This window comes from Pseudorca crassidens, chromosome 3 (assembly GCF_039906515.1).
Source record: "Pseudorca crassidens isolate mPseCra1 chromosome 3, mPseCra1.hap1, whole genome shotgun sequence".
Taxonomy (NCBI): domain Eukaryota; kingdom Metazoa; phylum Chordata; class Mammalia; order Artiodactyla; family Delphinidae; genus Pseudorca; species Pseudorca crassidens.
The window spans coordinates 120678579-120694714 of NC_090298.1; positions in this window are offsets into that span (position 1 = coordinate 120678579).

A 16136-nucleotide genomic window follows, 5' to 3' on the forward strand; every position below is an offset into this window, starting at 1 on the left:
ATTGTGACAGGCCCTAGTTGGCAAGGTCTTAACTTGGATCCTTCTGGATTAACAATTACAAAAGCAGTATTATCATCTGAGGCTTCTCTAGGGTTCTTCACTAATTCCACATGGGCCCGTGAACGTCTCACACCTTGCAAAAGTTTTTTGCACATTATTGTGATATTTCAGCAAAGAACGTGCTGCCGGAACCTTTTGCAAACCTCACTAATGTGGTTACAACTCCAATGCTCTCAGGCAGTATCATCTTTTATAAGAAGAGCAGTAGACAATGATTTGAAGGAAGTCAGCACCTAGCCTACGATTTGGACTCCATATAGCCCAACTTCCGTATTTTTCTCCTTTTCTTTGTAAAGGATTAATAGATACCATTTAGAATTTGAGGTGAATTTAAACTGTGTGCTCCTTCTTCCAGGAGTATGGCATTCTAGATTTAACTCCTATTGTAGACTGAAAGGCTTCATATTCTAAGAGTCTCAGAAAGCAGTCAATAGGTGGGGAAGAAATCGTGGATGTTCTGGGAGGTGGAAGGTTGGGTTGGGTTGAGAATCTTTTCAAGTATGCTTGTGTATGCTTTGACCATGTGTCACACTAACCATGAAGGATGTAGGAGCCACTTGGATAATGGCTATGGCTATGATTCCCTAACAACAATCTAGGCATTTTTTTTTTCTCTTCTACTCTAAACGAAAATGTTATGTTATTTTGTTCTGTGTTAAAAAAAATGCAATCCTTCCACAGTACACTGAAAAATGCTATGTACTGTTGGTGTTCTTGATGACTGGCCATAATAAGCCAAAGCAATTTTTGGACCTGAACTTTTCTCTGGGAGTGATTAGGGGTTCACAATCAACATTATTTGTCACTACACTGTTACTTTAACCATCTGATTTATAGCCAACTAAACAGCTCACATAAAAGAGACCGGGAGAAAAATAGGCAATAGGAAGTCTAGGCCCCTTATTTCATAGAAGAGTCGTGGAGTTACAGAACTGGGTTACTAACTGATACTGCAGCAAAAAGTCCAGTGTGTGATGATCTGCTTCACCGTGGAGGTCACCCAGTTAGTGATCAGTCAGGAAGCTCTGCTGGAGATGATGGTAGTGAAAAGCTGCATATTCAGGTAATACAGTGAGAGTAGAGGTAACAGAATCACCAAATTCTGCTGTCTGGGGCCATATTGAAATAGTCTTTAAGAATTATCAGTATAAGGAAGAGATGGTATAGTAGAGTATAGTGTTAGTACATAGATTTTGGATTCTGGCTTGACGACATCATTGCTGCCTGGCCCTGCATTACCTGTCTATGCTTGAGTTCCCTTACCTGTCAAATAGGGATAATAACGCTAGGGCTGTGGTGAGCTGTGCCAGGACATGGGCGAGGTGAGTGAGGCACTCGCCTTGGGCAAAATGGAATGGGGGGGCCACAAAACTCAGTAATAGAGATAAATGATATTTTAATGTGATACTTTCTTAAAAATCCAAATTTAAAAAAATTTAATGTCAAAAATGCACGATGAACAAACTAGCAAAAGGGCTGTTTTGTGATTAAATACTCTGATCTTTTTGTCTTTCTGAGGTTTTAACAAAAGGTACAGTCACACATTCAGCCTTTTCTCTGTACCGCTGTTTGGGCAGCTGTTTCTGACTTTTAGTATCTTTTGCCATTTAGAGTGTCTGAGAGTTTTCAAAATCATCCAGTCTTGATATTGACTTACAATTTACTTACTGTATTTTGTTTTCCTTCTCCCACGAGAATTTAATCTCTGTGAAGGCATGGATTTTCTAAAAATGTTTATGTTGAAATAATTTTAGATTCATAGAAAAGCTGCTAAGCTAGGATAGAGAATTCACGTATACCCTTTACCCAACTTCCCCTAATCTTAACATCTTATGCAAAACCGTGGTACATCTATCAAAACTAAGAAACTAACATCAGCATAATACCATTAACTAAACTACAGACTTTATTTAGATTTCCCCAGTTTTTCCATTAATGTCCTTTTTCTGTTTCAGAATCCACATTGCACTTAGTCATAATGGTTCTTAATCTCCCCCAGTTTGTGACAGTTTCTCTGTCTTTCCTTGTTTCTCATGACCTTAATAGGTTTGAAGGATACTGATAAGATATTTTGTAGAATGTCCCTCAATTGGGGTTTATCAGATATTTTCTCATGATTAAACTGAAGTTATGAATTTTGTGGAAGAATACCAGAGTTAATGAAAGCACTTTAAAAATTGTATTTTGATCATTAATGTTTCCTCAGCATCTAGAACAGCACCTGGCACACAGAGACAATAAAATATCTGTCAAATATTTGAGGTGGAATTTACTTGCATCTACCTGATGATGTGGGTAAATATAGACATACAAAGTTTTTCTAAAGAAAATATTTGTAAAATACTGATGGCTTCTAAAGAAAATTAACTCCCCTGAGAAATCCACTTATCTCCCAAGGCAAGGTGGGAAATCCTGTTTCTAATCAGCTCTAGGTCATTGACTGGCAGAAAACAAACAGGTGACCCAAAAATGTAAGAAAGCCAGCTTTAAGTGCAAGGTACGACATTTGAAAAATACTAGTTTCTTTCCTAAATCATGTAATGTCTTAACCAAGAACTTGTAGAAAGGAGGCAGTTGGGTCCTGTTTTCGCTCTGTATCACTAGCATCCAGCATCTTACTTATAAAGTGGGTGCTTTATAAACATTTGCTTAAACCCAGTCTACATGATCAACAAACTATATAAGGAGCTGCCTGCTGGCCCTTGACAGCTGCTCCTCCAAATGACAGAGCACCAATTTCACAGATTAATTTTGACTCAGACAAATATGCATTCAAATTCTAGCTCTAGTATATGGCAAATCTCGGGGGCTCTCTGAGCTCCATTTTCTTCTTGTAGAAAAATGGAAAAAGCCTTTTCACCTTTGTTGTCAAGCACTAAACAAAGTGACTTTTTTTAAGTGCCTAATGGGAGTCCTGACATGTAAGAGTCCTTCTTATCTTTCCTCCTGTATCTTGTCAGCATCTCACCTGCTCTGCTGGTGGCCAGCGGAGGCTTCTGTCACAATAGATCACTGCTCCTCAAAAGGCAGACACTACTGATGGACAGAGCAGTAAAATATACTTGTTAATTTGCCACTTAGAAGCTGCGTGATCTTGGATAGGTTATTAACCAAACTGTGCCTTCGGTTTTTTTATTGTATGATTAAGATACCAGTAACTACCTCAAAGGGTCAGGATGAGGATTAAGTAGGAACATGTACATAAAGTGCTTGGGACTCTGCCTGAAACATATAATAAATACTACTTGTTATAATGGGTTGTTGCATTTGGTGCACAGGGCAGGTGATGGTAAGACATATGTGAGGGAGAAGAGGGAAAATAAAACCTGATTTATTATGAAGGAAATAAAATGCAATGAATATATATATCATCAGAGAAATTTTGCCTGACTCAATAGCTAACCCTAAACCTTCCATGATTTTACCTAAATAGTTAAGGAATAGAGGGAGGGAAGAGGACAGTGCTCAATTATTATAGCATTTCTGAAGGTTTAGAACATGGTTGTCATCCACACCTTGCCTGTAAAGGGCCACCAAGTAAATATTTCAGGCTTTGTGGATCACATGCAGTGTCTGTCCATGTTCTTCTGCTTTTGTTTTATTTTGTCTTTTACAATTCTTTAAAAAATGTAAAAACTATTCTTTGGTCCAATGGCCAAGATTTGCTGACCCGTGGTAAAATCAGTTACTATATTTTAGAGAAATTTGAAGAAAGATATGATGAATAGCTGAAGTTAAAGGTGAGAGCATAACATATTTGCTGATAAGTGAGAGAGAGAATTGCGGAATGGGTGGTTAGACTCGTCAAAACCACAGAAAAGTGGAAAACCCAGAGTCTAAATCCAAGACCCGGTGAAACCTTTCCACACATAGATGTCTTGGGACTTATTTATCATGAAAGCAGTAGGAAATTTGTTTGGCCAAAGCTGCTTATGACTATTGGAAGATAATTCCCTGTGGGCCTCTTGGGTTTCTGCACATCTTGCAAGCAAGGCCCTCACTGCCCCTTTGTTCCAGGCTGTCTTTTGAAGGATATTTGTATAGTGAACAGCCTTGTAAGACAGAGATAGTGTCTCCCTCAAGAGCAAAGAACATGCATGATTACCTCATATTATAAAAGATCTGGCTTCCCTAAACTCAAGGTTCTTCTCCTGTAACACACCCCACTGCATGAGCCGGTATCACTGACCCTCTTCTTGATGTGAACAAAGGCCATGAGTAAAAAACTGTCCTTCATCTCTTACCCGGCAGTCTCGAGTCACCTGTCAACATCCATGAAACTCTGGCAGGTTTACTTCTTAGCTTGCACACAGGGAAACATTTCAGAGTTTTTACAGTTTTTGACAGTGACAGAAATGGAATGCAAATGAGGAACAACAAACTAATCAAAGGAATCATTAAGTAAAAGTTACCCTTAAAAAAAGCATTTAACAAAATCTTAAAATGGTGTGATGCACTGAAATGGGAAAGAAGGTTGGAAAGAGATGGTAAGCAGTGACTTAGTCTGTTTGGGTGATGTGGGGGAATGTGGCACATCTACCCTGGCTGTCTCTACTGAAATTCTACCATTCTTCAAAGTGTTTTCAAATACCACACTACCTGGAAGTGACCTCTTCGTCAAAGACCGGAAATGTACACTATCGCCATTAATACTGGTGATTTCACAGGCATAGTGTCTTATCTGAAATGACAAATCCACAGCTTCTAGCAGTGTGCTCAATAAATGTATATGTTTCACTTATTTAGCTATGTATTATGGTTATTTTTGCAGTCTTATGTAGATTGTATGCTCAATGATAGCAATAATCCTTTCTTATTTGTCTTTGCATCCAAATTAGGTGCTTGTTATGGGCGGAATCGTATCCCCTTCAAATCCGTGTGTTGAAGCCCTAACTCCCAGTACCTCAGAATGTGACTGTATTTGAATATAGGATTTTTAAAGCATGAATTATGAGGTCATTTGGGTGGGCCCCAAGCCAATATAACTGGTGTCCCTATAAAAAGAAGAAAAGTAGACACAGATAGGTACAGAGGGGAGACCACATGAAGACACAAGGAGAGGATGGCTGTCTACAAGCCAAGGAGAGAGGCCTCAGAAGAAACCAACCCTGCCAACACCTTTATCTCAGGCTTCTAGCCTCCAGACTGAGAGAAAATAAGCAAATAAAAAAGTAAATATCTAGCGTTTAAGCCAAAGTCTGTGGTACTTTGTTACGGCAGCTCCAGGAAATTAATATAGTGCTCAATTCTTAGTTTCTAAACAAATGAACTTCTTAAGGAAGCCATCCCTGCGTCTTGGTTAGCTATCTCTCCGATTTATTGCCATAACAGCTTATACTAACTTCTATCAGATCACTCACCTACCACATGGCATTGTAGTTATCTCTTTATTATTTATATTATTACATATATATCATTTATTACATCTGGTGCAAGTGACAGAAAATGTGATTCAAACAAGATGAAGCAAAGTGGAAATCTACTGACACTTCAGTAGATCTAGCTTCAGGCATGTTTTGATTCAAGGGCTCAAATGACACCATCAGGGCCCAATCTCTTTCTATCTCTTAACTCTGCTTTCTTCCACACTAGCTTCATTCTCAGAGTTCATGTGATGGAAAGGTGGCTGCCAACAGATTCAGGCTTACATACTCCCAGGTTCAAGACCAGGATAAAAGGAGATAAAGCTGGTTTCTCAATAGTCCCAGCAAAATTCCCCAGTTTGCATCTCTTTGGATCAGGTGATATGCTTGTCCCTGAACCAATCAGTGTGTGTGTGGGGGGGGGGGGGATGCAGTGCTCAGGCCAGGAGGGAGTCAGATGCCCCACCAGGAAGTCAGAGGTGGAGTCAGATACCTGATACCCATGGGTGGAGAGAGGGAAGAGAGGTGCTCCCAGGGGAAGATTGAGATCCAAGCGAAGGGAGAATGGGTGTTGGGCAAGCAACTTGCTTGTTGCTCCTATATGACTGTTAAACTCTCAAGGACTAGATACCCCAGTATATCTCTAGCTTCTGGACCCAGCAAGGTTCCCTGCATATAATAATAGGCACCAGTAAGTGTGTGTTAAATAAATGAATGCAGCAGATGTGGAGCCATCAGGTAAGGGAAATTTCCATTCCTGCTGCAACCAGGACAGAGTGCCTGGGAGTTCCACTCATCTTCACATGTAGAAAACAGCCTGCAGCCTCACAGCCCGAACCTGGCCTGGTGGAGGAAATGGCCCTCTTCTCTTCCCCAACAGAGCAGCCTAGTGAGATTGTGCATGCTGGCTTTGTGGTCAGATTCTCTTTGGACAGAGAGGGGTGGGTGAAAATTAAGACAAACAAATGCGGAAGGCGTGGGGACAGGATTCTACCCTAATGTTTCCGTTCTTCACTTCAGCCAGCAAGTGGGAATCGCATCCGATAGGTTACAGAACCACCTAGTGGTCAAAGAGCATCGACACCAGTAGTGTAGACCTCAGATGGTGTGTGTTGCAGCGTAATGACCGGCATCCAGGCCTGGGAGTGGTGGTGAACTCTGTGGTCACTGAAGGGTCTCCTGAGTACCCTCCGTGGCTTCCACTTTTCTCCTACTTTTGGGAATGCCACTGAGAGCAGAAATTTGGGATAAAATGAGCCAGCTATATCGGCTTTTCATTTCTACTTTTGTCCCGGAGGTATTTGGGAAAGGAAAGGTGTCACAATGACCAGGAAGACTGCAAAGCTGAGTGAAAGTAGCAGTGCAGCACTCTCTCCTCACGCCTGGTAATCTGTGGGCGCAGAGGTCACACGAGGGACTTTCCATTTCTACCTCATATACTTTCGTACTGCTTGCTTTATAACATCTGCTGCTTCTGTAATAATCATCATAAAAGAGGACATATTTAAGCATAAAGAAATGGATGTCATTTCATCAGGGAGGATCTCCCTGACGTTCTAAGAGCAGAGTGTGGTCTAGCTGCATTAATCTGTTTACGAATCTTCCGAACATGTTTTTCAGAAATACAGCTGGCGTTATGGGCACTGACAGTGGCTTCGGCACTAACTGGGGCTAACTTGTTCAACTGGGAAGTTGACGCATGGGCTTCGTTGCCCTTGAGCACTCCAGTCTTCCCCAGAGTGTCTTGCTTCTGGCAGTATGAGGCTCTAAGCGCCTGCCCTCATCCCCTGCAGTGTCTGGGAGAAGTAAGGCTGGCAGATGAAGGCGAGATGGTCTTCCATTTTGCTAATGGACGTGCAGCCATGATTCTAAATGCAGCTGGGTGGCTTATGATGCTCTACATGAAGATTCCTAAAGGTTTTAGGTCATAAAATATATAGAACAGACTTACTGATAGTTAAATCCATGATATTTACAAAAATATTATCCAAGTTATATTTGGGAAGGTTAACTTGAGGACAAGTGGACTGGAGAGGAAGAGACACCGGCTTCCAAGATACCAAGTAGGAGAGCGTTGTAAGGGGATAATTGCTATGATTGTTGCCATGGCAGTTTCTCTCCTAACATCAAATCCTCAGTGTGCCTATTATAGTGCCTGGCAAGGCATAGGTGATTAATAACCACTGGTTGAGTAAATGCTTGTGTAAACCTGCATGATCAGTTACAGAATTGTAGTGAAAGGGGGCAGAGGAGAGGCATGAAAGAATGCAGAAGACTTATCTAGTACATAGATGTAAGAAGCTGGGGAGAGAGAAGATCAAATAATGACCGCAGTTTTGATCATTACTGGAACTGCTGTGAGAGAGAGAGGGATAGGTGAGGCAGAGACTGAGAGAGAGACAGAAAGAATTGTGGACTGTGGAGAGGCTGCCTATCAGAGCAGAGGGGAGAGGAAGGAAGATGAGTTCCATTCATTGTGCATATGTTCAGTTGGAGTTGACAACGGGACATCTTAAAGAAATGTCCAGGCTTCCCTGGTGGCGCAGTGGTTGAGAGTTCGCCTGCCGATGCAGGGGACACGGGCTCGTGCCCTGGTCCGGGAGGATCCCACATGCCGCGGAGCGGCTGGGCCCTCCGCGTGAGCCATGGCCGCTGAGCCTGTGCGTCCGGAATCTGTGCTCCGCAATGGGAGAGGCCACAACAGTGAGAGGCCCGCGTACCGCAAAAAAAAAAAAAAGAAATGTCCAGCAGGCAGCTGATGATAGGGATTTGAGCATGGGTGAGAGGTTAGTGTTTGGGATAAAGATCTGGGTAAGTCTAACATGGAGGCAAGAGCTGACTCTGTAAGAGCAAATGAACTGCCTTGGAGGGCAGGATGTAAAGATAGAAAATCAAGGGCCCAGATTTGAGTTCTGAGGAATGTTCCCTCTTTCAAAAAGTGTTGGGAATATTGAAGAAACTTGCAGATGATAAGCTTCTCCAATTGCCAGCTGAATCCTTATTTACTAAAGGCCTGGTGAAATTACTTGACATTTTAAATGTAGACTACAGAGAGAGCCATTCAGAGTCGGATATGAAGCAGAAAATCCTTCTGAGACATACAGAGGGAAGAAACGATTTCCATTTCTCAGTTGTTCTCTGTTTTAAAATTCTCGAAAGCAACAAAAATCAAGGTACTTCAGTTAAAAACTTTGAGCTAAAGTTTTCTCTCGTTCTAGCTCATTTGAGTGTACTTTTCCCCCTTCTATTTTTGCTTTGTCTCCACTTTGTAAAGAGGTTGTTTAAACCTGTGCATCAAATTCTCACCAAGCAACCCAGCCACTGAGGGAAAACCAAAAAGCAAGTACAGTGCATTTATAAGAGCTCTGCTAGGAATCAATGGGAGGGGAAACCAAAGGATGCTGTCCAGATCAGTGACCCCTGCACACTGGGAAAAGTTAATTGGCAAACAGCACAGGAACATGATGGGAGGACCAAGAGTGGCTCAGGCAACCTTTTTAGGATGAAAGGAGTATACCTTTGGCAGTGACCATTTTTCACTTCCTTGCTTCCCAGAGGCCTTCTTCTTATACATTAACAGAAACAGTACCTTTCCCGATATAATCAAACATGTAGCAACAAGAGAGAGACGGGATGGGGGAGCAGCTGAGGACAATCTTTGCCTTGGGTAATGCTGAGGCAACAAATAGCTTGTTGGAGGACATGTTGAAATAAATATATGTTCTTTTACTGATGCCAGAGGGAACGGTTTCTCTATCAAGGATGCGTGTTTGTGTGTGTGCAGGCGTGTGTGCGTTATGTGTGTTACCAGCATCGATTTGGGTGTGTAAATGGAAACACGTGATTATCCCATGGTGCTGCAAGAATGACGGAAACAATACACTTTTTAAATAAGCAGATATCGCATGGAGGCAGGACCCAGATGCTTCCTTTCTGAAGGAAACTCCCAACAATACACTGAAATCCACTATCAACAATGAAAACACATTGACAGAAGAGCCTAGAGATTCTCAAATCAAATTCTTTAAGGTTTATAACACTAGATTCAGCTTATTAAACTACTGAAAAGGGGAGAAATTAAAAAATAATCATTTTAATTATCGTGTTTGCATCAAGTTTAGCCAACTGCTACATTAATATCACTTAGCTTGTTCTACTGTAATTAATCCAATAAGTGTACAAGGCAAACAAATTAGAATTATTTATAGCACTGAAGCTAAGTGGAAATGAGATATTGCCCAAGTGCTATTACAATAAATATGGGTTGTTTCACACTCCTTCAAATTATGCTTTAGGACTTTCAACCATTCATGTTATTCTTCAACTGTATAAACCTCCACGACAAAAAGAAAATTCCAATAGTGAACCTCATCAAACTTATGTTCAGATGTGCATATCGAGTTGAGTAACCAGGCACTTGTTTTATTTGAGCCAAATTAAATATATCTCATTAAGGAAATGTTAACTAGTATGCAAACACTGAATGCATTTTTGAAAAAACAGTCTCTGTAATGAGGTACAAACATTATGTGACTTTGTGAATCTGTGCCACAGGGCAAAAACCATGGTCAAGATTCATATCATTTAAATGTCATAGATTCTCCCCAGGTCCAGTTAATAGTGAATTATATGTAAATGAAAGGAAATACAGATATGGCACAAAAGGAGAAAATCTGTATTAGAGATGACTGGTTTTTTTTTTTTTTTAAGTAATAACCCCTCACTCAGGAAAAAAAAAAAAAAAGAAAGAAAATTGTATGCAAGACCACTGTTCAGGCATAATACAAGCAAATTAGGTCCCAAGTAATTCCATTCACAAGTGTAAGAAAAAAACTGTCCAAGTCCCCTCCTCATATTTCTGCATTACTGTTGCTGAGACTACTACTGACCATGGTAAAATACACTACCTACTACCTACGGCCTGCTTTCAGTTTACAAGGCACCAGATTAAGTCCTTAGCATTCTTTTGCCCAGTTAATCCACAGAGCTTCATGAGCAGATGCTGTAGTTATCCCTGTCCTGCAGATGAGAAGACCGAGGCCGAGAGGGGACATTTCCACAAGATTCTCAGATTACAAAGCCTGAGCTCTTAACCAATATATTTTCCCCTGACAAATAGGTTTTCAAATGTGGAGAAGAGTTTGTGAGGGATTTTGGATACAGCTGAACTAGCCTACTCTTGGAATTAGTGTGAACGAGGCCCTACCCCTGCTTCAGTCGATCTGGCCTGGGCTCTGGTTTTCCCCCCGCCCACAGGATAACCAGCTCCTGAGCATACATCTACGTTTGTTCTCTAAAAAATAGCGCCCTGCATGTGCATACCCCTTTGAACTCTGTAAAGCCATTTCACATAAACGGTCTCTTTTGATCTGCCAGTGAAGTGAGAAGAGAAACCATTTTTTAATCCCCACTTTAAAGGCAGTATAAAACAACTTTATTCAAAGTCATATCATGGGTTAGGAGCGGAGCCAGAGGTAGAATCTGATTTTTTGCACTTCCCGCAAGTAGCTTCCTCTCCTGCTTGGCCCTCCATGTGAGGGAACATATATATGTAACTGCATATACAACCTAACTGCCAAGCCCAGAGGAATCCTCCGGGAGCCTGCTAAACAAAGTAACACGTAGTAGGGACAGAGCTTCATGTTCTCATATAATCTAGAATTTAGAACTAGAGGCAGACATCTCTAGCTCATTTCAGACCAAACCAAAAGTCACTAATCCAAACCTCAGAGAGAGAGCTCAGCTTCTGATTTGTTGCCAAAAAAAAGCCCTTTGGGAGAAGAGGCAAAACTTTAATTTAGTTATCAGTTCATACAATGCTGTGTATGTGATATATTTTTTCTAGTTTGTCCGTAGGATTGAATGTTAATTATAAGGCAGCATGGATCTTTTTCAAATGTCACCATGTTTTCAAGTTTTCCTAACTACTCTCTAAGTCAAATCACGACTATGGTCACTATTAGCTGTATAACAATTGGGCAAATACTTTGAAATTTTAAAATAATCTAAAACAGTGACAATAATAACACCTGCCTCATTGAATTGTTGTAATCTTTAAATGAGATATGCATGTGAAACATCTGGTGTGGTACTTGGCAAGTACATTTTATGCATGTGACAAGTACATTTTAGTGTTGATTTCACTATGCAAAGCATTTTAAAATGCATCTTTGAAGCCAAATACACAAAGAGTAATTATGCTTTTGTCAAGTTGTTTTACCTTGAAGTCAATAAAACTTATCGCCTAATCAAATGCATCATTTAACTGACAATTTATATCATTGATTAATTTGCATCTTAATGAAGGATGTGAGGTGATGGTGACAGAGCTTACCAAGTCTCTCCCCTGCATGAGTTTACTTCGGCTTTCTCTTTACTCTTCAAGTTTGCTTTGATCGTTAGAACTTCACTGGCTTGTGAGCTCCTTGAAGGCAGAGGTAGGTGTTTTCATCTGCATTCTCTCACAGAATCCACCACATGGTTGCCACGCAGTAAACAACACTTGTTGAACATTGATTTGATGCCAGGAAACTAAAAAATTCATCCATTAACAGAATTTATGCTTGCTTTGAGATTCCCACTGTGTTTGGTCAACAAGAGTACCCTGAGTTCTCTGGGATCTTAATTCTACTCTTGGGCAGGCACGGCTCTCTCTTCTATTCTGAGCAGCTCTTATAGCACACACACAAAAGGGGAGGGAGACAAAAAGAGAAAAAATAAGGAAAGAAAAACGAAAGGGGGCTAGAAATTTATGTTATGTGCAGTGGTTAAGAATCGCCTGCTAATGCAGGGGACACAGGTTCAAGCCCTGGTCCGGGAAGATCCCACATGCCGCGGAGCAACTAAGCCCATGCGCCACAATTACTGAGCCTGCGCTCTAGAGCCCGCAAGCCACAACTACTGAGCCCGTGTGCCACAACTACTGTAGCCCACGTGCCTAGAGTCCGTGCTCTGCAACAACAGAAGCCACCGCAATGAGAACCCTGCGCACCACAATGAAGAGTAGCCCACACACGCCGCAACTAGAGAAAGCCCGCGTGCAGCAACAAAGACCCAACGCAGTCAAAAATAAATAAAATAAATACATTTATTTAATAAAAAGAAAAATGAAAGGGAAATAAGGAGAGAGCAAATAGGGGAGGAGAGGAAAAAAATGAATTAATGAATTTTACTTTTTACTTTTCCCCAAATACCCTTCTGTATTATATGATCTTTCCTTTTTAATCTCAATTTATCTTTTTTTAAAATTTAGGTATAGTTTATTTACAACACTGTGTTGTCTATTTATCTTTTATAATGAAAAAGAAAAATGTATACAGCTGTTAATTTCTATATTAAAATATTTCAATCAAAATGGTAACATAAATTGAGACCTGATTTGCTAATTACAGCTATTATCCATGTTTTGGAGGTTCCTGGAAGTTTTGAAGTTGCAGAGTAGATGGGAAGGAACATGATTTTGAAATTAGACAGACACAGCCCTACAGCAATGTGTACACCTTGTCCAAGTTACTCAACCCCTTTGCACTTCTATTTCTTCATCTTTAAAATTAATATGTAAATTACTTAATATTAATATAGAATAGCCACACATGTAGTAAAAATATAAAGGAATGCTGAGAATGATAAGCCTAAAATTCAGAATATTAGTAACTTCTGCTGGGAAGACATGGGCTACCATTAGAATATACACAGGGTATTTCAACTATACTTAATGTTTTTACATTTCAACCTAGAAGTACAGTACATAGGTATTTATTATATTATACTTTTAAGTCTTACTACATATATCATGCATCTTATAGCTTATTGCATTATAATAAGTATAAAAATCAAATTATTAAGAAAGAAGCCCTAAAACACCCTTTCCTCCATAGGCATTACCTTTTTAGAGAGCCATGCTGGTTTTTCCTGTATTTCCTACGTTGCTGAAATGGACATAATTGCTTTCCTCAAGAGTACCACAGCTTATATTTTGTCCAAGACATATTACTTATTGAACTAAGGAAATGGCCACTGGACTTTTTGAGAAGAGTCATGTAATACCCCAGGAGGCCAGTAATAATACAGATAAAAGTCCTTGGTACCTTGAATTAGGTTATTTTTATAAGATTGAGAGGAGCCCTGATGAACCAAAAAAAAAAAAAAAGGAACTACTCTAATGTTAGAATATCAAACGTGCCTGCTTAATAATATTTTCCAATGCAATTAGATTAGAAGGACAAAATATTTAAAAGCCAAGATTACATTCGGAGTTATTGGGGCAAAATCATATTTTCTTTCTAAGGTATAGTTAAAAATTCCAAGCAATTCAAGAGGTCTGGAAAAGAGCATCTAGTTATCAATTCTCTCAGTTAAATGAAATATTTGTGCCAGGTGACAAATGTGTGTGTGTGCTATGCTTATTTTTTAACAAAGAAATCACTCCATATATACTTTCACATAGCCTGATAAAACTAGAAGATATATAGGGAACACTTTCATATATATATGAATACACATATATAGATGACTATATATATTCTTCTGAAATATAATTGAGATTTTATTACTTCAAAAACTACATGTATATTTATATATTTTATATATTAATACATAACATTATATATAATATATACAATATAAATTAAGTGTTGTGTGTAAAAGTTATATATATATTTCAGAATTGAAATGTGTCAAAGAATCTAATACAACTTTATTTTATAGAGAGAAAACTAAAGCTCAAAAATGACAATCAAGGTCTCAACAAATTATTAGCAAGGCTAATGCTAAGATATGTATTTTTCATTCTTAGTTCTCAGTTCAAAATTGTGCAAGAAACATGTCATTCTTAGCCACACAAAAAGTAGTAAATGTGGGTCACTGTTATTTACTTGTCATCAGATACATGAAACATGAACGTCCCGATCCGGGCTACACAATGAAAGAAAGATGTGAAGAATTTGGAAGGGATCTAGAGAAGAGTGCAAAGGCAATCAGAAAATCAGTTGAGAGAAAAGCATTAAGGCAGAGAAAACTCAGCTTGTAAGGAGGAAGCCAAAGAAGGATTTTGCTCACAGTAGGCACTTAATGGCTTGGGACTGCATTCAGTGGGGAAAGCTCATTGAACAAGGGTGGGAAACATTCCCCCAGTTATTGAACCAGAAAAACCTCAAAGCAAGGGCCCATTCCTCCCCACATCCCTTGCAAAAAGATATCCAAAATATTTTCCCCATCACTTAGAGATGAAATATTCAGTTCATTTATTTTGTTAAAGAACTGAGAATAGGCAACATAAAACTTTGATATGCACAAAATGCTAAATACATCTCATTTCCATTTCTATATTAGAGTCAGTTAAAGTTTGAATAAACATAAACTGAAGACTGGGTGAGACGACAAAAGGGTAGAGGCAGAGTGGTAAGGACAGAAGCTATACCCTGGGCAGTAGCTATATTGTTCCTCTTTAAAATGCTGATAAAACTGTCTACTTTCTATAGCTTTTTAATTGTCCGGATTCATAGGTTCTGCTCTGAATCAGAATATTATAATTGCCAACGTGGAAAAAATGATTTTTGGAGCAGTACCAGCAGCCAGAGCATGCTGAGCCCGGGGAAGAGATGAAATGAAGCCCATTAGAATGGTCTCTCTTCCACGGATACTCTCTTCCAGATCTTGATCAGGGACCACAGCTCCCCAGCTCTAGTCTTAAAGGAGGGTGACCTGATCCCATCTCCCATAAAGAGACAATAAGAAGACCCAAGCTCTAATTGCAGCATGAGCAATTTAAATCAGTGGCTAGAAAAATTCCCTAACCTTAAGGCTGAAATGGATTTCTGAGAGGTTTTGCAAACTATCGAATATCACCAGAATTACCTTGTGTTACGTGAATATTTAAAAACTGCTTTAGAATTGAGTTTCATTATAAAATTGATTTAAAGAATTAACATACCTTTCCACTGTTTACCTTTTTTGGTACTCACTTTTTTTTTTTTGCTTTTATTATTTTGGTTTACTGATATATATATATTTAACATTCTTATTGCAGTATAATTACTTTACAATGGTGTGTTAGTTTCTGCTTTAGAACAAAGTGAATCAGCTATACATATACATTTATCCCCACATACCCTCCCTCTTGCATCTCCCTCCCTCCCACCCTCCCTATCTCACCCCTCTAGGTGGTCACAAAGCACCGAGCTGATCTCCCTGTGCCATGCGGCTGCTTCCCACTAGCTATCTATCTTACATGTGGTAGTACTCACTGCTTTTTACACCATGTAAGTAGGCTTTATTTTGATACACTAAAAATTTCATATTGATGTCTATATGACATAGTATAAGTATTAAAACAAATTCCCTAGCACAAACTCTCCAACCTTTCCCCTGCTGATTCTCTTAAGGCTCCAGACTCCCCTCTATCAACTTCAGTTCAGTCTTGACTTTCATACTCTCAATTCCCATTCTGCCTCTAGCTGGGTCCTGGTTAAGACAGAGGTTCCGTGGTTTGTTCATAAATGATGATCTCTTATTTTTGTGATATAATAAAATAAAAAACAGGAAATCAGTGTGACTCAGGTCAAATATTAAATTCTCAGCTCAGTGCTTTGTGACCGCCTGGAGGGGGGCGGACAGGGAGGGCGGGAGGGAGGGAGATGCAAGAGGGAAGACATATGGGAACATATGTATACGTATAACTGATTCATTTTGTTATAAAGCAGAAACTAACACACC